The sequence below is a fragment of the Furipterus horrens genome, unplaced genomic scaffold (assembly GCF_987537825.1).
Source record: "Furipterus horrens unplaced genomic scaffold, mFurHor1.1.pri manual_scaffold_13, whole genome shotgun sequence".
Classification (NCBI taxonomy): Eukaryota; Metazoa; Chordata; class Mammalia; order Chiroptera; family Furipteridae; genus Furipterus; species Furipterus horrens.
Window position 1 is genome coordinate 39,345,277 of NW_028327183.1, and position 27,869 is coordinate 39,373,145.

Sequence of the window (27,869 nt, forward strand, 5' to 3'; positions counted from 1 at the left end):
AGTTTTTGTGTATTATGTTGTTTTAGTTTGTAAGCTAACCATATAGAAACTAACAGGGGAAAAGATAGGGGAATCCAGGTGTTAGAGTTTAGCCTTACTTGTTAGGCTTAAGTAATTAAAGCTGTGACTTAATAGGCTTAAGTGATTGCTTTTGACTAAAGACTCCTTTCCTTTATCACCAAACCTTTGCCTCTGGAATTTTGCCTAGAGGGTGGCAGTGGGCAGCAGGACCCCAACTTGCTGTTCGGTAACATGTTGAGCATCATCTTGCAAACCAAAATGTCACCAGTTAGATTCCTGGTCAGGGTACGTGGCTGGGTTGTGGGCCTGGTCCCCAGTTGTGGGTGTGCAAGAGGCAACTGATCAATGTTTCTCTCATACATGAATGTTTCTCTTCCTCTCTTTCTCCCTCCCTTCCTCACTCTCTAAAAAGATAAGTAAAATATTTTAAAAACCAGCAATAATTGATTTCAATACCTCTATTTCAGTAATTCATAGGACAACCCAAAAAATTAGTAAGATATAGAACATACGAACACTGTCAATCAGTTTGACCTAACAATCCCTCTTAACAAAAGCAGAATATACCTTATTTTCACACATGTGTAAAATTCTCCAGAGTAGCCCATTTGCAAGGTCATAATATAAACCCTAGTAACTTTATACAAATTGAAATCATACAAAGTATGTTCTTTAAATATAATAGAACTAAGTTAGAATCCAAATTATAAACATAAATTTAGGAGTCTCAATATATAGAAATTAAACAACACACTTCTAGATGTGTCAAAAAAGAAATTGAAAGAGAATTTAGAAAATACCTTGAGCTGAATGAAAAACAAAATTACAACATAACAAAATGTACAGGATGCAGCTACAGCAATATATAGAGGGAAATTTGTATAGCTTTAAATATATATGAGATAGGGAGAAAAACTTAAAATCAATCTAAGCTTCTACCTCAAGAACTAGAAAAAGAACAGTAAATAGAACTCAAAATAAATGAAAAGAAATAAAAACTAAAGATCAGAGTGAAAATCAGTGAAGTAAAAAATATAAAAACAATAGAGAAAATCAATGAAACTAAAATTAATAAACTTTTGCTAGACTAATATAGATAAAATAACAGAAGATAAAATTCCCAAAACCAAGAATAAAGGAACTTCCAGTCAAGATGGAGGCATAGGTAAACACTGCTAACCTCCTTGCACAACCACAGCAAAATTACAACTGAACTACAAAACAACTATCACTCAGAACTGTCAGAAAATCGAGTCGTATGGAAATTCACAACCAAGGAATTAAAGAAGCCACATTCACTCAGAGGTGTAGGAGACATGGAGATGTGGAATGGGCTGGTCCCACACCCACGTGTGGTGGATAAAAATCAGGAGGGATATATCAGGAGTGAGGGATCTCAGCCCCACACCAGACCACCCAGACCAAGATTCCAGTGCCAGGAATATAAGACTCCATAACTTCTAGCTGTAAAAACCAGTGGGGGTTTGGGCAGTGGAAGAAACTGAAGGATTCTCAGGCATCTCCTCTTAAAGGGTGTGCAGCAGACTTACTCAGACTCACTCCCTCTCAGCTTGAGCACTGGGGCATCAGCTAGAAGGGCACCAGTGGAATATGGAGAGGAAATGAAGTGACTGGCATTGGGGCAAGAGCCAGGGGACAGCTTCCTCCTGGACAAAACTCTAAAAGGCCAGGCAGTGGTCATTATTCCTTTTATGAGCCCTCTTCCACATGGGGCCACAGAGTGGAAGAATCATATCTGAGACTCCATCAACCCAGTTCACATGGGTTACCCCACCACAGCAATTACCTAAGGCTCTGCCACTTATGGGCCCAAGCAAGCAATTAACAGTGGCTTTTCTACATTAGGCCATGCTACTAAGACAAGAGTCAAAGCAGCTCTACCTAATACATAGAAACAAACACAGGGAGGTTGCCAAAATGAAAAGATAAAAAAATATGTCCCAAATGAAAGAATAAAACCTAACACCAGCAACAGAACTAAACAAAATGGATTTAAGCAACCTATCATATGAAGAGTTCAAACACTAGTTATTAGGATGCTCAAGGAACTCAGTGGGTACTTCAATGGCATAAAAATGATCCAATCAGAAATGAAGGTTAAACTAATTGAAATAAAGAAAAATTTACAGGGAATCAACAGTGGAGTGGATGAAGTCAGTATCAAATCAATGATTTTGAACATAAGGAAGAAAAAACATCCAATCAGAACAGCAAAAGGCAAAAAGAGTTTTTAAAAAATGAGGATAGTGTAAGGAGTCTCTGGACAACTTCAAGTGTGCCAATATTTGCATCATAGAGGTGGCAGAATGAGAAGAGAAAGAGCAACATATTGAAAACTTATCTGAAGCACACAGAGTCCCAAACTAGATGGACCCAAAGAGGACCACACCAAGACACATCATAATTAAAATGTGGGAGGATAAAATTAAAGAGAGAATCTTAAAAGCAGCAAGAGGAAAGAAGAGAGTTACCTACAAAGGAGTTCCTATAAGACTGTCAGCTGATTTCTCAAAAGAAGCTTTGCAGGCTAGAAGGGACTGGCAAGAAGTATTCAAAGTGATGAAAAGCAAGGACTTACAACCAAGATTACTCTATCCAGCAGAGCTCTGGAGGTATTTGGATAGTTACCAGTTGAGAGGGGAGAGAGGAAGAGTGAGGGAAAAGGTACAGAGATTAAGAAGTGCAAATTGGTAATAACAGAATAGGTAAGGGGATGTTAAGGACAGTTTAGGAAATGGAGAAGCCAAAGAACTTACATGCATTACTCATGGACATGAACTAAGGTGTGTGTGTGGGAGGGGGTTGTTGGAGGGAGTGTGGGCATGCTGGGTGGAGAGGGGCAAAGGGGAAAAATTGAGGCAACTTTAATAGCATAATCAATACAATTTAAAAAATAATAAAGGAAGGAATGCCACTAACTACCATACAGAAATAATAAAGAATTATAAGAGAATATTATGAACAACTTTAGGCAAACAAATTAGGCAACTTAGATATAGTAGACAAATTCCTAGAAAGCCACAAATTACCAAAACTGACACGAGAAGAGAAACTATGATTAGATCTATAGGAAGTACAAAAATTGAATAAATAACTTAAAACTATTTTCACAAAGAAAAACCCAGGCCCAGATAGTTTCAATGGTAAATTCTATAAAATATTTTAAAAATATTAACCTAACATAAACTCTTTCAGATATAGCAAGGCAGAGAGAATACTTTCCAAATCATTTTATGAGGTGATTATTACCCTGATACCAAAGTCAGACAAAGATACTTTAAAAAAACAAAAAAACTACAGTTCAATATCTCTCATGAACATAGATACAAAAATTGTTAACGAAATATTAGGAAACTGAATCCATTCTATGTATAAAAATAAATTAGCTCTGGCTGGTGTGGCTAATTGGTTGGGCATCATCCCATAAATCAAAAAGCCGTGGGTTCAATTCCCTGTCAGGGCACATGCTTAGGTTGTGGGTTCGGTTCCTGGTCAGGGTATATGAAAGGCAACCAATTGATGATTCTTCTCACACCGATGTTTCTCTCCCTTTCTCTTTCCTTCTCTAAACCTCTCTCAAACATCAATTAAAAATTTAAAAATAATAATTATACCCCAGATTTCAGGTCAAGATGGAGGTGTAGGTACACATGCTTTGCCTCCTGGCACAACAATTAGAAGGATCACAACTAATCTCAAAACCAAAAACAACCAGAACTACCTGAAAATCAAACTGTATGGAAGTTCAACAAGCAAAGATTTAAAGAAGAAATATTCATCCAGATGACTGAAAAGGGTGGAGACGGGGAGCCAGGGCAGAAAAGACGTGGTATGGCAGCAGCAAGGCAGTGGTGGTGGCCAGTGGAACAGATGGTCCCACATTCACATGTGACAGATAAAAGCTGGGAGGGACACCTCCCAATTCCAGGCCAGACAGCACAGCCCAGGGTTCCAGCACCAGGAAAATAAAGCCTTATAGCATGTGAAAACCAGTGGAGGTTAGGGCAGCAGAAGAAACTGCGGATCTCTCAGGAAAGTCCATTCAGAGGCCCCCTTCAGTCCTAGAATGTATGTAAACCCACCCATACTAGAAACCACCACCAGGGCAACAGCTAGAGGAGTGCCAGTCACATGCAGGAAGTGGGTGAAGTGACTAGAAAAGGGGTGAGTGCAGAGCAAACATCATTGTTCCTTCTCTGACCACTTCCTCGCATACAGTGCCACAAAGTGGTGAAACTGGTTGCCCCACACTGACGAATACCTAAGGCTCTGCCCCTTACAATGTAACAGATGTGCCAAGACAGGAGGTCAAAGCAACTTTGCCTAATACACAAAAACAAATACAGGGAGGCTGTCAAATTGAGGAGGCCAGGAAATATGGCCCAAATGAAAAAACAGATAAAAACTCCAGAAAAAGAACTAAGTGAAATGGAGATAGCCAACCTATCAGATGTAGAGTTCAAAACACTGGTGATAAGGATGGTCAGAGAACTCATTGAGTACGGCAAACACATAAGGGAAAAAATGAATACTGCACTAAGTGAAATAAAGAAAAATCCAGGGACTTCCAACCAAGATGGAGGCCTAGACTGACACACTCCCTCTCCCTCCACAACTAAGAAGGATTACAACTACTGCAAAACCAGAAATAACCAGAAGTTCCAGAAAATAAAGCTACATAGAAGTCCAACCTATGAAGTTATAAACAAGTGGTGCTCATCCGGACAGGTAGAGGGGTGAAGCCGGGGTGCAGAGGTCAAGCTGTGTGGGCAGCGGCAGCTGCGGCAACAGCAGTGAGACGGTGGTAAGCACAGACACCTGTATTTAAGGGGAGGTGAGAAGCGCCTGGGTAGCACCCCCAGCTGCAGACCAAACCCGTCAGCTTGCAATTCCAACGCCAGGGAAGGCAGATCACCATTGCCTTGGACTGTGAGGGTCGGAAAGGGTGGGGATGGAGAAGGAGGCTCCCAGTCTCTCAGCAGAGAGTGAATGGCAGGAATCCATCTTGGACCCCCACCCCCACAGAAAACGACCCTACGTGATAAGAAGGGTCGCCCGGTTGTGACAAGTGCACGGGGCTCTGCCCCTATAGCTTAGGAGGTGTGATAGCCTTGCCCAGGAAGCAAAGGTAAACATAAAACTGTCAGGATGGCACAGATCATGATGATAGAGATCCCGGTAACGCAGCTGACCAGACAGCAAATATCCAATCTAACAACTCAGCAGATAGAAAATCTTTCTGAGGCACAGTTCAGAGCTTTGGTTATACGAATGCTTACGGACGTAATAGCAGATCTTAAACAAGATGGGGAAAGAATGAAAGCTAGTTCTGCTGAAATGAACAAAAACACATACAAAACTAGTGGTAAGGGAAAGAAAACCAGGGATCAAATCAACAAATCGGAACATAGGGAAGAAACAAACAGTCAACCAGTGCAGGAAGAGGAAATGAGAAGTGAGGAAAACGAGGAGAGGCTCAGAAACCTATGGGACAGCTATAAGCGGGTCAACATCTGAATCATAGGGTTGCCAGAAGGTGAAGAAGAAGAACTAGAAATTAAAAAATTATGTGAAAAAATAATGAAGCAGAACTTCCCTAACTTGGGGAAGGAAATAGACTTACAGGTCCAGGAAGCACAGAGAGTTCCAAAAAAATGGGACCCAGGGAGAACCACACCAAGACACATTATAATCAAAATGACAAAAATTAAGGATAAAGAGAGAATCTTAAAAGCAGCAAGAGGGAAGAAGAGAATTATGTACAAAGGGGTCCCAATAAAACTCTCAGCTGATTTCTCAAAAGAAACTCTGCAGGCAGGAAGGGACTGGCAAGAAATATTCAAAGTAATGAAAAGCAAAAACCTACAACCATGATTACTCTATCGAGCGAAACTGTCACTCAGAATAGAAGGGCAGAGAAATGCTTCCAGGACAAAGTAAAACTGAAGGAGTTCATCAGAGCTGAACCATTGTTACATGAAATGTTAAAGGGACTTATTTAGGAGAAAGAGGATCAAAACTATGAGCATTAAAATGAAAACTGTATGACAACAACCAACAACAGAAGCTAGGAAACCAAAACAAAGGCAAACTAAGTAGGCAACGAGAGTGGGAAAAGAATTTTAGGTATGGGGAACATTTTGAGGGGAGATCAGTGGGGAGAGGGAAAGGGGGAAAGGGAGGGAGATGGTACAGGAATTAAGAAGCATAGTAGGAGGGAGTGGAGTAGACAGGAAGATGTTGAGAAGCACTATATGCCCAACCAATGGACATGGACTAAGGGAAGGGAGGACTGGAGGGAGGGGAGTCACTGGGTGGAAGGGAGCAAAGAGAAAAGAAATTGGGACAATTGTAACAGCATAATCAATAAGGCTTATTATTTTTCAAAAGAAAAAAGAAAAAAAAGAAAAATTCACAGGGAATCCACAGGGAAGGGAAGGAAGCTGAGGTTCAAATGAATAAATTGGAACATAAGGAAGAAATAAACAGTCAACCAGTACAGAATGAAGAAACAAGAATTCAAAAAATAAATGAGGAGAGAATAAGAAGACTCTGGAACATCTCCAAAAGTGCCAAAATCCGAATCATAGGGGTGCCAGGAGAAGAGGAAGATCAAGAAATTGAAAAATTACTTGAAAAATAATGAAAGAAAACTTCCCTAATTTGGCAAAGGAAATAGACATACAAATCCAGGAAACACGGAGAGTCCCAAACAAGCTAGACCAAAAGAGGACCACACCAAGACACATCATGATTAAAATGCCAAAGGTGAAAGATAAAGAAATTAATAAATAAAAAAATTTAAATAATCTCCCTTCAGATTATAAAAGATATGCAGGATTTTGAATAAGAAATTTAAAATCACCCACAATTTCAACTTCTGAAATAATTATTCTTAATATATATTAGTATGTTTCCTTCTAGTCCTCTATAATAATTTACACTGTATATTTTGGGGAAAATTGGAATTCATATATATGATAGCTAACATTTCCTGCATCCCTACTATGTTAGTCACTGTGTTAACCATCCTTTCAATTCTAAAATGACCCTCTGAGGTAGATATTTTTATTATTTCTATTTTTCAAATCAGGCATCTGGTACACAAGAAGATTAAGTGACCTGTTTGAGGTCACACATCATGTAGATGGTGGAGCAGGGACCAGAGCCAGGTGAATGTAATCCCGCCGCTTGGAGTCTAAACCCCTGGGAAATCAAGGTTTGTTTTGGTTTTTAAATATCAACTTTACTGAGGTGTAATGTACATATAATAAAACCCACCCTTTCCAGGTATACAGTTTCATGAGTTGTTGTGTTGTTTTTTTTTAAGATTTTATTTATTTATTTTTAAAGAGAGGGGAAGGAAGGGAGTAAGAGAGCAAGAGCAACATCAATGTGTAGTTGCCTCTCCTGCACCCCCAACTGGGGACCTGGCCAGCAACCCAGGCATGTGCCCTGGGAGAAAGAGAGGGAGAGAAACATCAGCGTGTGGTTGCCTCTTGTGCACCCCCAACTGCGGACCTGGCCCGCAACCCAGGCATGTGCCCTGACTGGAAATTGAACCGCAACCCTTCGGTTTGCAGCTGGTGCTCAATCCACTGAGCCACACCAGCCAGGGCAGTTCCACGAGTTTTGATAATTCCATTTGGCGGGTTCCCAGCACCACTGTCAGGGAGCAAGACATTTCCATCAGCCCTGCCCAGGCACACCCTGGGCACCTGGCAGCCCCGATCTGCTTTCTGTCACCATGAAGTGGTTTTTCCTGCCTTACAACCTTGTATAAAAGTAGGGTCCATGCTCTTTTCTGTCTGGCCCCCTTGACCATACCACCGGTTGTTTATGCAGTCACCCGTTGGTGGACATTTGAGTTGTTTCCAGAGTTGGTGACTATGCATTAGGATCATATGAACAAGTGTTTGTGGGGGTATATGTTTTGATTTATCTTGGGTAAACACCCAGGAGCTGAGTTGCTGGGTCATGTCATCAGGGCCTGCTTAACTTTATAAGAAACTGCCCAGCTGTTTTCCAGTGTGATGGGACCATTCTGCATGTCCAGCTCAATGTAGGAGAGTCACATCACACCCTCGCCAACTGGTAGTATTGTCAGGTTTCTGTTTGTGGATGTGTATTGTTATCTCATTGTGGTTTTAATTTGCATTTTTTCTGTAACTGCTGATACTTATTGACTATTTGTATATTCTCTTTTGTGAACTGTCCAAATTGTTTGCCCATTTTTAATTGGGTTGTTAGTTCTCTTCTTATTGGGTTATAAGAATTTTTTATTTATTTAAGTTACACATTTACAAATTTGCCACTGGAAACATATAGTAATTTTTTGTGATCAGATAAGAGTTCTTTATATTTTCTGGATATAGTCTTTTGTCCAATATATGTATTGTGGATATTTTCTCATCTGTGGTTAGCCTTTTCATTGTTCTAACAGTGTATTTCTCAGAACAGATATATTAATTGATGATGTCCATGTTATCAATATTTTTTCTGTTATGGTTTGTGGTTTTGTGTCTATTTAAGAAAACTTTACCTCCCTAAGGTAACAATTTGTTTTAAATTTTTTTTTTTAGCTATTTTATAGTTTTAGCCTTTACACTTAGGTCTATGATCTATTTTTAGTTAATTTTTATGTACAGCGTAAGATAAGGGTCAAGGTTCCTTTCCTGTTATATGGAATTCCAGCTGTTTCAGAACCATTGATTGAAAAGACTGTGTTTTCTCTCGTTAGATTACCTTGGCAATTTTGTCAAAAATTATTGATCATACATGTGTGGGTTTATTTCTGGCTTCACCCTTCTGACTCATTTGGTTTCTTTGTTTCTCTTTATGCCAATATGATACTCTTTTTTTTTATCCTCACTTGAGGATATGTTTATTGATTTGAGAGAGAGAGAGAGAGAAACATTGATTGTTTGCCTCCCATACATGCCCAGACCGAGGATGAAACCCACAACCTTGGTGTCTTAACCAGGAATTGAACCTGCAACCTTTTGGTGTACCAACTGAGCCACTCCTCCAGGGCCAATAGGATACTCTTGATTACTGTAGTTTCACAGTAAGTCTTAAAATCACATAGTATAAATCTTGCAACTTTGCTCTTCTTTTCAAGATTATTTTAATTATTGTAGACCTTTTTTGTTTTCGGTTACATTAAAGAAAATTATCATCATTTTAGCAGAAAAGGTTACTTGGGATTTTGATTGGGATTGTATCGACTGTATAAATCAGTTTGGGAAGAACTGACAGCTTAACAATATTGAGTCTTCCCATCTAATGAATATGGTATATCAAACCATTTACTTAGGTCTTTGAAATTTCTCATCAATGTTTCATAGTTTACACTGTAGAGGTCTTGAAAATGTTTTGTTAAATGAATTCTAAGATTATATATTTGGATGCTTTTGTAAATGGCATTATTTTTTTATTTCAATTTCCAGTTCATTGTTACTATACGAAAACACTGTTCTTTGTTTTGTTTATTTTGTATGGTAATATATATACTGCTGAGCCCTGGCTGGTTTGGCTCAGTGGATTGAGCATCGGCCTGTGAGCTAAGTGTCGCTGGTTCGATCTTCCAGTCAGGGCACATCAGAGAAGGAAAACTCTGACTCCAAAAAACCTCCGCTGCCTTGCGGCATACCTCTTCAGGGGAAAGGCTAAGGGAGTAAACCCCGACAGAAAATCCAGAGCCGGAGTCCCTAAGGCGGTTTGACGTTGTAGTAGTCAACACCGGCAACTCCTGCGGCGCACCTGAAGCCAAGCTGTATTGACTCCGTCTTTCCCTTGGATCCTTCAGCTGCGAAGAGAGGGGGGGTCTGCTGCATGGGCAACAGCAGACCCTCCATATCACCCTGCCCAGGCTCTGTAGCTTCAGCTTCACTGGAGAGGACACTCCAGCGTCATCGCAAGATGTCGATTTAACACGGGAGGAGACAGATACCGTGTCATTCCCGAGTCGGACTGCACAGCCATTCTCGGCGGTGCAGATAGACTCTTAAGAAGCTACACCATCGTATCTCGAGACGGACGGCTGCCGACGACGACAATATATACTGCAACCTTGCTCAATTCACTCTTTAGTTATTAGAGCCTTTCATGAAAATTCCTTAAGACTTTTCTACAGAAACACAACTATGTCATTTATGAATAAAAGTCTTTTCCTTACAATCTTTATGAACTTCATTTCTTTTACTAGCCTGATGGCACTGGTTACAACCTCCAGTACTATGCTGGATGGGTGTGGTAGAAACAAACATCTCTGCCTTGTGCCCAATATTCATCGTCATCGGCAGCCGTCCGTCTCGAGAGACGATGGCGTAGCTTCTTGAGAGTCTATCTGCACCGCCGAGAATGGCTGTGCAGTCCGACTCGGGAGTGACAATCCCTGCCGCACTTGTTACAGGTGAAGGCGGATGGCTGTTGTTGCTGCTGTTGACGCTGCTTCCGCCTCGATCTTTTCTGGACCGCCTCCTCGTTGTGCGCAGCCTCTGCGCGTGACGTACCTTGCCTGACCGCGAGCCTCCAGGCTAGGCGGTCGTCTGCTTGAACTTCCCATGTGTTGAGATTGATGGAGCATTGTGTCATGTCCTTTTTGCAGATGTCTTTGAACCGCAGTTTTGGGCGCCCTGTCATCCTCTGGCCTTCTGCTAGCTCGCCATGGAGGAGGTCTTTGGGAATACGGCCTGCATCCATTCTTTTGACATGGCCGAGCCACCTGAGGCGTCTCTCACTAAGAACTGCATGCAAACTGCTCATGTTGGCTCGCTTCAGCACCTCGGTGCAGGACGCGTCGCAGGCACCTCATGTGGAAGCTGTTGAGTTTCCTTTCGTGCCTTGCGTAGGTGGTCCACGTCTCGCTGCCATAGAGGAGAGTGCTGAGTACGCAGGCTTGGTAGATGCGCAGTCTGGTTTTCTCAGTGAGGCTGGAATTGTTCCACACTCGCCGGTTCAGTTTGGCCATAACTGTGGCTGCCCTGGCGATTCTCCGGTTGACCTCCAAGTCGACTGACAGAGAGCTCGAGATGGTGGACCCGAGGTAAGTGAAGTCGTTGACAACCTCCAGGGTGTATCCGTCGATGGTGATGCATGGGGGAGTCCCCGTGCCTTGAGCCATAACGTTCGTCTTCGTCAGGCTGATGGCTAGTCCGAACTCCTTGCATGCGTGGGAAAGGCAAGTGACTAGCTGCTGGAGTCCCTCTTCAGAGTGTGATGTCAAGGCTGCGTCGTCGGCGAAGAGCATCTCACGGATGAGCACCTCTTTGACTTTGGCCTTGGCTCATAGACGGGCCAGGTTGTAGAGCTTGCCATCGGATCTGGTGTGAATGAAGACACCCTCGCTGCAGTCCTTAAAGGCGTATTGGAGGAGCATGGAGAAGAAGATTCCGAACAGCGTAGGCGCGAGGACGCAGCCCTGCTTTACTCCGCTGCTGACTGGGAAGGCCTCAGAGGTTGCGCCGTTGTAGGACACCATACTGTGCATGTTGTCGTGAAAGGACATGACCACAGCAAGCAGATGTGGTGGACAGCCAATCTTCCGTAGCAAGCTGAAGAGTCCGCTTCGACTGACCAGATCAAACGCCTTCGTGAGGTCGATAAATGCGAGGTAGAGTGGTTTATGCTGCTCGTGACACTTCTCCTGCAGCTGGCATAGGGAGAAGATCATGTCCACTATTGATCAGCCAGCTCTGAAGCCACACTGGGACTCTGGGTAGACGCGGGAAGCAAGGGTCTGCAGGCGGGCGAGAGCGACCCGGGCGAATACTTTGCCGACGACGCTGAGGAGAGAGATGCCCCGGTAGTTGTTGCAGTCGCTGCGGTCTCCTTTGTTCTTGTACATGGTGATAATGTTGGCGTCTCTCATATCCTGGGGGATGTAACCCTCCTTCCAGCAGAGACAGAGTAGATGGTGGAGCGGCTGTAGCAGGACTGGTTTCCCGCTCTTTAGGATTTCTGGAGGGATTCCGTCACTACCTGGTGCTTTCCCGCAAGCGAGGCGGTCGATGGCTTTGCCGAGCTCTGCCCAGTAGGTGGGGTGTCTAGCTCCTCCATGACTGGTAGGTCTGGGATGGCGTTAAGAGCAGTGTCTGTTACGGTGTTCCTCGTTGCATACAGCTCGAGGTAGTGCTCGGTCCACCGCCGCATTTGCTGTTCCTGGTCAGTGATGACCTCACCTGTCTTGGACTTAAGGGGGGCGATCTTGGAGGGGATTGGGCCTGTTGCCTTCTTGATACCCTCATACATTCCTCGTGCGTTGCCTATATCGGCGGCTTCCTGGATGCTTCTGCACAGGTTTAGCCAATAGGTGTTGGCACAGTGGCGGGCGGTCTTCTGGACTTTGTTCCTGGCAGCCCGTAGTGTACTGGGAGTGGGCGTGGCCTTGTAAGCCAGTAGGGCCTTCCTCTTAGCCTCGATCACGGGTTCCATTTCTTCCCAGTGAGCCTCGTACCAGTCAGCGTTCTTCCGCTCTTTCTTCCTGTAAGCAATAATGGCGGAGTTGTATATGGCGTCGCGGAGACGTGGCCAATTGGATTCGATAATGTCATCTGCCGCCATTCCCTCGCCGAGTGCATCTTCCATCCTGTTGATGAATTGCTGGGTCTTAACTGGGTTGCTGGCACAACTGGTGTTGATGCGTGGGCGACCCTTCATCTTGGAGTGGTGCAACCTCTTCGGCATTATGCGCACCTTGCTTACCACGAGGGCATGGTCCGTGTCGCAGTCTGCACTGTGGTAGCTGCGGGTGAGGAGGGTGCTGCCAATATCCATTCTTCTGGTGATGACGAGGTCAAGCTGGTGCCAGTGGCGGGAGCGGGGGTGCCTCCATGACACCTGGTGGATCTCTTTGCACTTGAAGAATGTGTTTGTCACGCACAGGCCATGATGACACAAAAGCTCAACCAGTCGCTGACCATTCTCATTGATCTTTCCTCTCCCAAAGTTTCCGAGGCAGGTGGGCCAGGCCATGTGGTCGGCTCCTACTCTTGCGTTGAAGTCTCCAAGGAGATAAAGAGCGTTACTTCTGGGGATCTTGGATAACGCTTTGTCCAGTGCATGGTAGAACTGTTCTTTCTCTTCAGTGGTGGCGCAGAGGGTTGGGGCATACGCGCTAAGAATGCTGACTGGGCCGAAAGTTGTTGACAATCGGAGGGTAAGTAATCTCTCTGTGCCTCCTGTGGGTGGCTCTATGGAGTTAACAAGCGTGTTCTTCACAGCGAACCCAACACCGTGCTGTCTTGGTTGGTCCGGAGACTTCCCTTGCCAGTAGAAGGTGTAGTTGGTTTCTCTGATAGTTCCATTGTCGGCCAACCGGGTCTCCTGTAGAGCCGCAATGTCGATGTTTAGTCGTGCCAGTTCCCTGTCGATGACGGCGGTTTTTCTGGCACCATTGATCCACGGAAGGTCTGCAGTAAGTCCGGGACACATGGTCCTGATGTTCCAGCTAGCGAGGCGAAGAGCTGGAGGCTTCTTTCTTGTTGTTTGCTTGGAATTGCCTGGTGCGAGTGTTTTGTGGCCCACTTTTCAAGAGACGCCTCTCTGATCCCCACGCACCCAGTGGGGCAGGCGAGACGGCACCTAATTGGCTGGGGGCTGCCCAGCTTGAGGCGGGCGGTAGCTGTCCAGTGAGGTGCGATGACCTCTCCCACCGTCAGAGGAGACCCCTGGCGCTCGTTTCCTTCGCCAATCGGATGAGCTTATAACCGGTAACTGTCTCCTCCCGTGTTAAGTCGACATCTTGCGATGACGCTGGAGTGTCCTCTCCAGTGAAGCTACAAAGCCTGGGCAGGGTGATATGGAGGGCCAGCTGTTGCCCATGCAGCAGACCCCCCCTCTCTTCGCAGCTGAAGGATCCAAGGGGAAAGACAGAGTCAATACAGCTTGGCTTCAGGTGCGCCGCAGGAGTTGCCGGTGTTGACTACAACGTCAAACCGCCTTAGGGACTCCGGCTCCGGATTTTCTGTCGGGGTTTACTCCCTTAGCCTTTCCCCTGAGGAGGTATGCCGCAAGGCAGCGGAGGTTTGGAGTCAGAGTTTCCCAATATTACTGGAAAAGTATTTAGCCACTCACTACAAAGTATAATGCTGCAGCAGGTTTTTCTGTTTTTTGTTTTTATAGATATCCTTATTAGGTTGAGGAAGTTAGCTTCTATTTCTAGTCTTTGGAAAGTTCTTATCTTTTTATCATAAAAGGGTATTGGAGTCTATTAAAACGCTTTTTGTGTGTGTGTATTGAGATTTCATTATTTTCATTACATGATTTGATTTTCTGCTGTTAACCCAATCTTACATTCCTGGTATAAATCCCAATTGGTATTGGGATATAATTTTTTTTTTTTTGCTTTAGTACATCTCTAGCAGGAATTTTATTTTTATTTTTAAGTATATATTCATTGATTATGCTACCACAGTTATCCTAATTTTTCCCTCTTTGCCGCCCTCTGTACGGTACCCCCCCTTCAGTCCAGCAATTCCCTCCCCCCTTAGTTCATGTCCATGGGTCATGCATATAAGTTCTTTGGCTTCTCCATTAGCTCTACTATTCTTAGCATCCCCTATTTTGTACCTACAAGTTATGCCTCTTAATCTCTGTATCTTTTTCCCCATTCTCCCCCTTCTCTCTCCCCACTGATAAGCCTCCATATGATCTCCGTATCTATGATTCAGTTGTTGATAGTTGTGAGTTTGCTGTCATTTTACTGTTAATAGTTTTGATCTCTTTCTTAAATGTGTTCCTTTAACATTTCATATAATATGGGTTTGGTGATGATGAACTCCTTTAGCTTTACATTGCCTGGGAAGCACTTGATCTGCCCTTCCATCCTAAATGATAGCTTTGCTGGATAAAGTTAATCTTGGTTGTAAGTCCTTGCTTTTCATCACTTCAAATATTTCTTGCCAGTCCCTTCTTGCCCAAAATCAGCTTATCAGAACTCCTTTGTAGGTTAACTCTCCTTTTTTCTCTTGCTGCTTTAAAGATTCTCTCTTTATCTTTAGCGTTTGGTATTTTAATCATGATGTGTCTTGGTGTGGTCCTCTTTGGATCTAGCTTGTTTGGGACTCTCTGTGCTTCCTAGACCTGTAGGTCTACTTACTTTGCCAAATTAGTGGAGTTTTCCTTCATTATTTTTTCACATAAATCTTCAACTTCTTGTTCTTCCTCTTCTCCTTCGGGCATCCCCATGATTCAGATATTGGCACATTTCAAGTTGTCCCAGAGGTTCCTAAGCCTCTTCTCATTTCTTTCAATTCTTGTTTCCTCATTCTGTACTGGCTGACTGTTTATTTCTTCCTTATGTTCCAGTTCATTGATTTGAACCTCAGCTTCCTTCCCTTCCCTGTGGATTCCATGTGGATTTTTCTTTATTTCACTTAGTGTATTCTTCATTTCTTCCCTCATGCATTTGCTGTACTCATTGAGTTCTCTGAACATCTTTATCACCAGTGTTTTGTTTGAACTCTGCATCTGATAGGTTGGCTATCTCCATTTTGCTTAGTTCTTTTTCTGGAGTTTTTTCATTCGGGCCATATTTCCTGGTCTCCTCAATTTGGCAGTCTCCCTGTATTTGTTTTGTGTATTAGGCAAAGTTGCTTTGACCTCCTGTCTTGGCACATCTGTTACATTGTAATGGGTAGAGCCTTAGGTATTCGTCAGTGCAGGGCAACCAGTTTCACAACTTTGTGGCACTGTATGTGGGGAAGTGGTCAGAGAGGGAACAATGCTGCTTGCTCAGCACTCACTCCTTTCCAGTCACTTCACCCACTTTCCTCAAGTGACCGGTGCCCCTCTAGCTGTTGCCCTGGTGGTGATTCCTAGTATGAATGGGTTTGTGAATATTCTAGGGCTGTGGGGGTGCTCTAAATGGACTCTCCTGAGAGGTGAACCATTGTTTTCGCTGCCCTAACCCCAACTGGTTTTCACAGCCAGAGGCTATGAGGCTTTGTTTTCCCAGTGCTGGAATCCTGGCTGTACAGTCTGGCCTGAGGCTGGCATCTTCCCCAGCTGTTCCTCCCAGCTTTTATCTGCCACATGTGAACATGGGGATGCATGTTCCGCTGGCTGCTGTCACTGCCTTGCTGCCACAGCCTGGCCACCACTACGCCGCATTCTCTCTGCCCCGGCTCTTCATCTCCACCCCTCCTGCCAGTCTGGATGAATGTTTTTTCTTTAAATCCTCAGTTGTCAGACTTCCATACAGTTCAATTTTCAGGCAGTTCTGGTTGTTATTTGTTTTGAAATTAGTTGTGGTCTTTCTTAAGTTGTGCAAGGAGGCAAAGTGTGTCTACCTATGCCTCTATTTTGACCAAAAGTCCAAATTTTCTTGTTTTTTAAGGCTGAATAATATTCCATTGTCTGTATAAACCATATTTAGATCATCCATTCATCTTTCAATAGACACTTGGATTGCTTCTATGTTTTAGCTATTGTGATGGATGTTGCTATGAATATGCTGTGCTAGTATTGGGAGTATCTGAATATTCCTCATATTCAATTTGAAAGATGCACACATTTTCTATTTAGAAGAAATAAAACATTCGTAAGAGTAAAAGCTATGTAAGTGGTCGAGATATTCTTACTCGAGATTATCTTTCATTAAAGACATTTGCAATTTTTTAGGCACAAACGTCATTCTCTCCTCACAGCCTATAGATGTACATCAGTTCACAGCAACAAAGGCAGGGAACTACTTCAGCAATTTGCAACCCAAAAATGTCTGACTAGCCACCCCTCATTTCCTGACAAAACCCAAAAATCTGGACCCATCCTACAATAAATAACCCCATCTCCTTCCTCTTTAGCCACCAATCCTATTTCAAGACTTTCAGGTATAATGTCTATTTTATAGATAAAGAAACTGATGCTTAGGTTAAGAAAGTAGTTTGCCAAATTTCAAATCTAGGTCTGTCATACTTCAAAATTCTCCAGGGGCCTATTTCCTAGTTATCTAGCAGACTTTCCAATTCTGCATGCACAAGAGTTGATCAAGGGCATCTTAACTAAGGAATATTAAGATAAAGAAGTATGACTGAATTGAAGGAACCTCAGCTGTAGGTCATGAAGAGGCCAAGATGATTGCGATAAGGTCCTTGAATCTAAAAAATATTTATATAAGAAATATGTTGGTTGTAGGTAAATTAGAAAATATAAACGGGTTTCAAGGAAAATGGGCATTTAATCCCACTACCCAGAGAAAACTTCTGTGAATACTTTGTGGTGGGGTTTTTCTATTTATTTATACTTTTAAATTTATCTTAAATACACTTAAAATTATGACTATACTGTACTTAAACAGAGAAGGAAAACTCTGACTCCAAAAAACCTCCGCTGCCTTGCGGCATACCTCTTCAGGGGAAAGGCTAGGGGAGTAAACCCCGACAGAAAATCCGGAGCCGGAGTCCCTAAGGCGGTTTGACGTTGTAGTCAACACTGGCAACTCCTGCGGCGCACCTGAAGCCAAGCTGTATTGACTCCGTCTTTCTCTTGGACCCTTCAGCTGCGAAGAGAGGGGGGGTCTGCTGCATGGGCAACAGCAGACCCTCCATATCACCCTGCCCAGGCTCTGCAGCTTCAGCTTCACTGGAGAGGACACTCCAGCGTCATCACAAGATGTCGATTCAACACAGGAGGAGACAGATACCGTGTCACTCCCGAGTCGGACTGCACAGCCATTCTCGGCGGTGCAGATAGACTCTTAAGAAGCTACACACCATCGTCTCTCGAGACGGACGGCTGCCGACGACGACGACGAGTATTGGGAGTCTACTTTCAATTCTTTTGGGGATATACCAAGAAATGAAATTGCTGGGTAATATGGTAATACTATGTTTAATTTTTTGAGGAATCATCATACTGTTTCATATTGTTTTTTTATAGTGGCTGTACCATTTTACATCCTGCCAACAGTGCACAAGGGTTCCAATTTCTCTGCATCCTCCCCAAGGCTCTATTTTTCTTTTTTAAATAATAGCCATCCTACTGGGTATCTCATAGTTTTGATATGCATTGCCCTGAGGAGAAGGAATATTGAGCATCTTAAAATAAAAATCTTAACCCACTGTGAGGACAATAGAGTCTGTCAGGCTCCCTCACTCCAGAGACCCAGGGTGGGATCCTCAGAGATAATGATTCACATGTGCAGCACACTCACAGTTATGTAACCGTTGATGTCATATTTTAGCTTGTAGCTGGCTTTGTCTATGCAAAGTATATAAGAGGTAGCAAGCGGCGAGTGGTGAGGGTTGCATGGCAAGTGATGGGAGTGTGGTTGGCAGCCAGCTGGTGGTCCAGCACATTCCCATGGTGCTGTGCACGCGTGGATGGTTTTGCATGCATGGATGCTTTAATAATATCTGCAATAAAGGGATGTCGGAGATTTCAGCCTTATCTTGCATATTCTTCTGATTGCTGGACAAAAAGAACCTGCCTTGGAGATTCGACATGCAGGGATGTGTTTATTGAGAGAGAGAGAGAGAGAGAGAGAGAAACATCGCTGTGAGAGAGAGAAACCTTGGAAACCTCGATTGGTTGCCTGACCAGGAATCAAATCCACACCCTAGCTATGTGCCCTAATTGGGAATTGAATCCAAAATATTTTGGTGTATGAGATGATGCTCCAACCAGCAGATCCACCTGGCCAATGTAAGGATTAGTGATATTGAGCATCTTTTAATGTGCTTATGGGCCATTTGTATATCTTTTCTGGAGAAATGTCTATTCTATTATTGTTGCGTTTTCTTTTAATTTTATTTATTTTGTATTGTTTTTTATTACAGTTGTCCATTTTACCCCCTTTGCTCTCCCCTGATCCACCCACCTCCCCCCTCTCCCACAGTCAATCCCCATTTAGTTGCCCATGTCCATGGGTCATTTATAGTAGTTCCTTGACTAGACCCTTCCCTTTCTTTCCCCCTTTTTACCCCTCCACCTCCCCTCTGGTCACTGTCAGTCTGTTCCTTGTTTCCATGCCTCTGGTTCTATTTTGCTAGTTTGTTTGTTTTGTTTATTAATTTTCTGTATTAGGTGAGATCATATTGTTGAGTTTTAAGAGTTCGCTCTTTATTCTGGATAATAAGCCTTTATGAGATATGTGATTTGAAAATATTTTCTTGACTTCCGGCCAAGGTGGAGATGTAGATAGACATGCTTTACTTCCTTCTACAGCCATAAGAAGAATTACATCTACCTCAAAACAAAAAACAATCAGAACTACCAGGGTATCAAATAGCACAGAAGTCCAACAAACAAAGATATAAAGAAGAAATACCCATCCAGACAGTGCCACAAGGTGGTGAAATGGGTCACCGTGCACTGAGGAATTACTAAGGCTCCAACTTTTACAATGTAACAGGTGTGACAGCTCTACATAAGACACAGAGACAAACACAAGAGGCTGTCAAGTTGAGGAGACAAAGAAGTATGGCCCAATAGAGGGAGCAGATCAACATTCCAGTGGGAGAATGAAGCAACTAGGAGATAGCCAATCTAACAGATGCAGAGTTGAAAACACTGGTGATAATGATCTCACAGACTTGACGGACATAGCAAACACATAAGGGAAAGAAGTGAAGGCTATGCTAAGGTAAATGAAGAAAAATCCACACAAAACCAATGGTAAAGGGAAGGAAGCTGGGGTTCAAATCAACAACTTGGAACATAGGAAGAAATAAACAGTCAACCAGTATGAAATGAAGAAACAAGAATTCAAAAAATGAGGAGAGTCTTAGGAACCTTTGGGACAACTTTAAACATATCAGCATCTGAATCAAAAAGGTGCCAGAAAGAGAAGAGGAAGAGCAAGAAATTGAAAACTTTTGTGAAAAAATAATGAAGAAAAACGTTCCTAATTTGGCAAAGGTAATAGACATACAAGTCCAGGAAGCTTGTTTGGGAACAAGCTAGATCCAAAGAGAACCACACCAAGAAATGTCATAATTAAAATGCCAAAGCCTAAGGAAAAAGAGAGAATCTTAAAAGCAACAAGAGAAAAGAAGAGAGTTACCTACAAAGGAGTTCCCATAAGACTGTCAGCTAATTTCTCAAAAGAAACTTTGCAGGTAAGAAGGGACTGGCAAGAAGTATTCAAAGTGATGAAAAGCAAGGACATACAACCAAGATCACTCAATCCAGCAATGTTATCAGTTGGAATGGAGAGGCAGATAAAGTGCTTTCCATACAAGGTAAAGCTAAAGAAGTATGTAATCACCAAGCCATTATTATATGAAATGTTAGAGGGACACGTTTAAGAAAAAGGAGAAGATAAAAACTATGAACATTAAAATGACAACAAACTCATAACTATTAACATAATTTAAACAAACAAACTAACTAACTAAGCAAACAACTGTAACAGGAACAGAACTATAGATATGGAGATCATATGGCGGGTTGTCAGCGGGGAGGGAGAAGAGGGAGAATGGGAAAAAAGGTATAGGGATAAAGAAGCCCAACTGATAGGTACAAGATAAACAGGGGGGAATTAAGAATATTATAGGAAATGGAGAAGCCAAAGAACTTATATGCATGACCCATGGACATGGATTAAGGGGGTGGGGTATTCCTGGAGGAAAGGGAGGTACTGGGCAGAGGGGAGCAAGGGGATAAAATTGGAACAATTGTAATAGCATAATGAATAAAATATACTTTAAAAAAAGAAATCATTTTCTCCAATTTTATGGGATGCTTTTATACTCTGTGGATAGTGCTTTTGATAAACAATTTTGAAAAAATTTTTCATGAAGTCTGATTTATCCATTTTTTCTTTTGCTGCCTGTGTCTTGGTGTAACACCCAAGAAATCATGGCCAAATTCAAAGTCATGAAGTATTTGTCCTATGCTTTTGTCCAATAACTTTATACTTTACCTTTTATATTTAGGTTTTTATCCTATTTTGATTATTTTTTGTTGATAGTGTGTTAACTAAAGGGCCAACTTCATTCTTTTGCATGTGGATATCCAATCTTCCCAGTACTATTTGTTAAAAAAGACTGTCTTTTCCCAAGAATGATCTTGAAACACTTGTCAAAAATCATTTGACCATACATATGAGGGCTATTCATGGTTCTCTTGTTCTGTTCCATTGATCCATATAGCTGTCTTTATGCCAGTACACACTGCTTTGGTTACTGTAGTATTGTTATAAAGAAGTCTGAGTCCTCCAGCAATGTCCTTCTCTTTCAAGATTTTCTCTGTTCAGGTTCCCTTTTGAATCCATATCAATTTTAAGGTGGACTTTTCTAATTTCAGCAAAAACTCACTGATATTTTAATTGGAATTGCATTAAATCTGTAGACTGTTTTGGGTACTATTAACATCTTAAAAATATTGTCTCCCAATCCATGAACATGGGATGTCTTTCTACATATTTATGTCTTTAATGTCTTTCAGCAATGTTTTGTAGTTTTCATTGTACATGTCTTTCACCTCCTTGCTTCATTCCTAAGTAGTTTATTCTTCTTGGTAACATTGTTTTCTTAATTTCATTTTCAGATTGTTCATTGTTAATGTAGAGAAATGCAACCAATATTGTGTGTTGATGACATATACTGGATTTGAAAATTTCATTTAACAAGTTTTTTGTTTTAACAATTTTGGAAGGAATCCTTAGGGAATTCTATCGTATACTATATATATTTTAAAGTGACAAACAAAAATTCTACGTACAGTACAAACATCAGGGTTTTTGTTGTTGTTGTTCTTTTAAAGTATTATATATTTTATTGATTATGCTGTTACAGTTGTCTCAATTTCCTTTCCCTTTGCTCCGCTCCACCCAATATCCCCCTTCCCTCCAACAGTCCCACACCCCTCCCCCTTAGTTCATGTCCATGGGTCATGTATATAAGTTCCTTGGCTTCATCCTTTCCTGTACTATTCTTAACTTCCCCCTATTTTGTACTAACCAATTATGGTTCTTAATCCCTACACCATTTCCCCATTTCTTTCCCTTCCCCCTCCCAGCTAATAATTCTCCAGATGATCCCCATACCTATGATTCTCTTCCTATTTTGTTTGTTTGCTTAGTTTGTTTTTGTTTTTACTTTTTAGATTCTGTTGTTGATAGTTGTGAGTTTGTTGTCATTTTAATGTTCATAGTTTTGATCTTCTTTTTCTTAAACATGTCCTTTTAACATTTCATACAATAATGTCTTGGCGATAATGTACTCTTTTAGCTTTACCTTGTCTAGGAAGCACTTTAGTTGCCCTTCCATTCTAAATGAGAGCTTTGCTGGACTGAGTGATCTTGGTTGTATGTCCTTGCTTTTCATCACTTTGAATACTTCTTGCCAGTCCCTTCTTGCCTGCAAAGTTTCTTTTGAGAAATCAGCTGATAGTCTTATTGGAACTCCTTTGAAGGTAACTCATCTCTTTTCTCTTGCTGCTTTTAAGATTCTCTCTTTATCTTCAGCCTTTGGCACTTTAATTATGACATGTCTTGGTGTGGTCCTCTTTGGGTCTAGCTTGTTTGGGATTCTCTGTGCTTCCTGGACTTTTATGTCTATTTTCTTCACCAAATTTGGGAAGTTTTCTTTCATTATTTTTTCACATAAGTTTTCAGTTTCTTGCTCTTCTTCTTTTCCTTCTGACACCCTTATGATTCAGGAGTTGGGACATTTAAAGTTGTCCCAGAAGTTCCTAAGCCTCTCCTCATTTTTTTTCAATTCTTGTTTCTTCATTCTGTACTGATTGATTGTTTATTTCTTTCTTATGGTCCAAATCTTTTATTTGAACCCTGGTTTCCTTCCATTCACCATCGGTTTCATGTGGATTTTCCTTTGTTTCACTTAACCTATCCTTCATTTCTTTCCTTATGCATCTGTCGTACTTAATCTTGTCTGTCAAGTCTGTGAGTGTCTTTATCACCAGTGTTTTAAACTCTGCATTTATTAGGTTCACAATCTCCTCATCGCTCAGTTCTCCCACTGGAACCTTGCCTTGATCTGCTCCTTCTTCTGGGCTATACTTCTCTGTCTCCCCAACTTGTGTTTGTCTGTGTCTTAGGTAGAGCTGTCACACCTGTTACTATGTAAGGGGTGGAGCCTTAGGTATTTGTCAGTATGGGATGACCTGTCACCACGCTATGGCACTGTATGTGGGGGAGGGGTCTGAGAGGGAACAATGCCACTTGCTCAGCACTCTCCCCTTTTCCAGTCACCTTTCCCACTTCCTGTATGCAACTGGTGCCCCTCTAGTTGTTGCTTCTAATGTATCCCAGGGTGGGTGGGTTTTAGGACCATGGGGGCCCTGTAAACAAGAAGACCCTGCTGAGAGACAAACAGTTTCTTCCTCTGCCCCAACACCCACTGGTTTTCACAGTCAGAAGCAATGTCGTTCTATTTTCGCTGGTGCTTGAACCATGAGCTGCACAGTCTGGTTTGGTCTGGGGCTGGGATCACTTCCCAAGTTTCCCTCTGTACTTTTAAAATGTATGATTGGGCTTTCTGCTGGCCAGCCACAGCCACTGCCCTACTGTCATTGCCACCACACTGCATCTTTTCCGCCCTGACTCTTCCCTTCCTACCCATCTGGATGAGTATTTCTTCTTTTTTCTTCTTTTGTTGGACTTCCATGCAGTTTGATTTGCTGTTACTTCTGTTTTGTGTTTGTTTTTGTTTCGTTGTTGTTGTTGTTTAGTTTTGAGGTAGTTGTAAATTCCTTCTTAGTTGTGGAGGGAAATGCAGTGTGTCTATCTATGACTCCATCTTGGCCAAAACTCCAGCAAACTTCAGTTTTTTCCCGAGCCACTTATGAGTAAATTGCCAATAGGCTGCCTCTTTACCTTCAACTACTTTACTCTGTATTTGGTGTGTGTGTGTGTGTGTGTGTGTGTGTGAGAGAGAGAGAGAGAGAGAGAGAGAGAGAGAGAGAGAGAGAGAGGGGGGGGGGGGGGGAGAATGTTCTGTGTCACTAACTCCTCATTCATTCTCATGCAGCACCGGTGGCACAGGCACCAACATGTCTATCTAAGAGGCCAGCAGGGAAGCCAGTTGCACAGGGAGCTGATACATAGCCTCCAGATTGCAGCTGAGTGCTCCACTGGAGGGGTGGCTTTCACAAGCACAGCCTACAAAAAGACTTGCTAGAGCCATTATGTAAATAGTAGTGTATCCATGCAGTATATGCTACTGGTGGCCTTGTGCTGCTCATGCTAGAAACAAGTGGACCCATATATTACCCAGAAAATTTGAATCCCTGGACCTTCCCATCTTATGCCCCTCACTCAGTGTGTACTTTCCATGAATATATATAGGTGTATAGGACACTTCTACCCCTGGCTGGTTTGGCTCAGTGGATTGAGCGTCGGCCTGCGAGCTAAGTGTCGCTGGTTCGATCTTCCAGTCAGGGCACATCAGAGAAGGAAAACTCTGACTCCAAAAAACCTCCGCTGCCTTGCGGCATACCTCTTCAGGGGAAAGGCTAAGGGAGTAAACCCCAACAGAAAATCCGGAGCCGGAGTCCCTAAGGCGGTTTGACGTTGTAGTCAACACCGGCAACTCCTGCGGCGCACCTGAAGCCAAGCTGTATTGACTCCGTCTTTCCCTTGGACCCTTCAGCTGCGAAGAGAGGTGGGGTCTGCTGCATGGGCAACAGCAGACCCTCCATATCACCCTGCCCAGGCTCTGTAGCTTCAGCTTCACTGGAGAGGACACTCCAGCGTCATCGCAAGATGTCGATTCAACACGGGAGGAGACAGATACCGTGTCACTCCTGAGTCGGACTGCACAGCCATTCTCGGCGGTGCAGATAGACTCTTAAGAAGCTACACCATCGTCTCTCGAGACGGACGGCTGCCGACGACGATAGGACACTTCTGTATGACCTTTGTATTGACCAAAATATTTACGGGGAATTATGGAAGACAGGAATGTTTGAACATATGTCTCTGCAGACAGATGATGGTGAACACAGTATTGAAATGCATTTGCCTTACACAGCTAAAGCCATGGAAAGCTGTAAAAATAAGTTTACCATTATTTCTGTACTAGCTGGAGCTCTTTGTCAGAAGAACAGGAATTTGGAAAACTTTTCAGTAAATATCTAGCGGATCATAGCAATCCCTTCATGGTTTCTTCTGATTTCTGCCATTGGAGTCAAAGGTTCCCTTGCCATTATTATGATGAATCTTCGGAAGAGATTTATAGATCCACTGCACATCTAGAAAAAAATGAGTATGAAGACTATAGAACAATCAGACCCTGTATCTTTTCGCAATTACTTGAAGAAATACCATAATACTTTATGTGGAGGACATCCCATTGGGATGTTATTCAATGCTATCACAGAACTCCAGAAGAATAGAATGAATATGAGCTTTTTTTTTTCTGAATTATGCCCAGTAGAAACTGGCAAGACAGTTCACTGAGTCATGCCGCTGGAGCACTCACAGGCCACTGAAGCTCTGACTTCTCAGGGATGTCACCTGCACACTCATACTCTGTTCAGGGTGCCAGCTTAGCCTTTACCAAGATGCTGGTCCTGGTTTGGGAGGATTCTGAGACCTCAGACTAATAGAAATTTCTCTTCTTTTCTTTTTATTTTTTCAAGATTTTATTTATTTATTTTTAGAAGATGGGAAGAAAGAGAGGGAGAGAAACATTGATGTGCAACTCGCATGCCCCCAGTTTGAGACCTGGCCTGCAACCCTTGTGCCCTGACTGGGAATTGAACCGGCAACCTTTTGGTTCGCAGGTCGGCACTCAATCCACTAAGCCACACCAGCCAGGTTTATTATTTTCTATTAGCTGTAGTCCTTCCTTTATTTCAAACTCATTAAAAAATGCTATAGCTCTGGCTGTTGTGGCTCTGTAGATTGTGCGCCAGCCTGTGAACCACAGGGTCACCAGTTTGATTTCCAGTCAGGGCACATACTTGGGTTGCAGGCCAGGTCCCAGTTGTGGATGCGCGAGAGGCAACCATACATTGATGTTTCTCTCCCTCTCTTTCTCCCTCCCTTTCCCTCTCTAAAAATAAATAAGCATATTTTAAAAAATGTTTTATAATTTAGGGCAGTGGAAGGAGGGCTGCATGAAGTATTTGGACAAGAAAACATGGCAATGTAATGGCCCAGTTGTGGCAATAAAAAAAAAAAAAAAAAAACTTGTAAAGCATTTACTGTATCCTAAATTTGCACTCTTTGCAGACTTGTGCATGTATATTCCACTTTCAGAATAGTTCTGCAAATTGTACAGAAACCAGAAAATGGTGGAAGCTTTTAAATTAAAAAATTGCATTTACACATGATCTGTATTAGAATATAATAAGTCTCCAGTTGTAGTCAATAACTACCCATATTGTACAACAGATACCTTCTATTTTAGTTGCGAATAAAGGGCTATACAACTAAAAAATAAAAGAAAAAAAAGATAGAAAGGAAGAAAGAAAAGAACATTCTGCACTATATATACGGTAAAACAAACGTGAAAATCAAGAAATTAACCCATGGATCACTACCTAATCACTATTTAGTCTGCAGAATCCAACCACCTTTACCAGGTATGACAATAACGTTTTATTTTTCACTGTATTTTTTTAAAATTTGTACTGTAGGGCTATATTATATTTACAAATTTTTTGGTGTTCAAAAACTACATGACATAGCTGTGGTTGGTGTGGCTCATTGGATTGAGTACTGGCCTGTGAACCAAAGGATCGCCGGTTCTATTCCCAGTCAGGGCAAGTGCCTGGGTTGCAGGCCAGGTTCCTGGTTGCGGGTGTGCGAGAGGCAACCACACATTGATGTTTCTCTCCCTCTCTTCCTCCCTCCTTTCCCTCTTTCCAAAAATAAATAAAATACTTTTTTAAAAACTACATTACGCAGACATATAAAATAAAAATTAATTAACTTAACAATGACCTCTGAGTACCAGTGAATGACAGACTTTCTCAGGTCTCCAACTGCCCACGCAGAAATATATTGAGAAGGGAGATGCGATACAGGTGGAGGTTCGCAAAGTGCAGATAAAGTTCAGGTCCTGAAAGGCACCAACCGCTCCCTGGCTTGGGGGGCCCACATGATTTTGCCTCCTCCACAGGCGAAACTGGGGTAAAACGGGGCTCCTGCACAGATCGCTAGGATTGCAACGTCCGTAACGGCCACCAGGGGATGACAAGTCACCAACTTCTCAGGTTCGAAGCACGCAGCCAAAATAAATTCTGCAGAGCAGGCTCCGGACGTTCCTGGGATACATTTGAAGCTGACTGGCAGCCACCGGAGGGGCTCCATCCACAGCCCAACACCCGCAGATCCGAGCGCCTCGCGGAGATTGAGAGGCTTAGGGCGCTTCCGTGGTCCCAGCTACCCTCATCACAAAGGCACCCAGAGACCCGCCCCCCCGCCCCCCCGCCCTACCCCTTGACAGCAGATAATCACCGCTTGGCGGTCGGGGTCAACTGGGCCTTCATCTGTCCTGCGAGCACCCTTTCTTCCCCTCCAGAGCCAACTGCCAGAAACGAGGGGGAAGGAGTGTGGATATGGGGCCGGCCACCGCAGCGGGGACCCAGGACCCCGGCCTCTTCGCGTCCCGCCCCGCCTCGCCGGGCACCTGCCGCTTCAGTCCGCCTGTGCCCCTGGGCGCACGCGGGTGGAGGCCTGTTCCGATGCAGGGACATATGGGAGGCGAGCGACGCCCGAATTCGCTCCCCACCCCGACCCGCCCGAGCGTCTCCAGGTACCCAGAGGCCTGGGGAGCACCGAGAGGTGGGGGCCAAAGACGCGGCGCGGGGCCGTCGGAATTTAATGGCCCATCGCCACGAGGTCGGGGTCTCCAAAGACTAAGCGTGCGGCTTCACAAAGTACTTCAGGGGCACCAGCCGAGGACCCGGCC

At 43.1% G+C, this 27,869-nt stretch overlaps 1 pseudogene; it reads left to right on the forward strand.

The window, feature by feature from the left end:
• Positions 1 to 20,878: 20,878 nt before the first annotated feature.
• LOC149994615 (protein MEMO1-like) lies at positions 20,879 to 25,440 on the forward strand (annotated as a pseudogene).
• Positions 25,441 to 27,869: the final 2,429 nt, after the last annotated feature.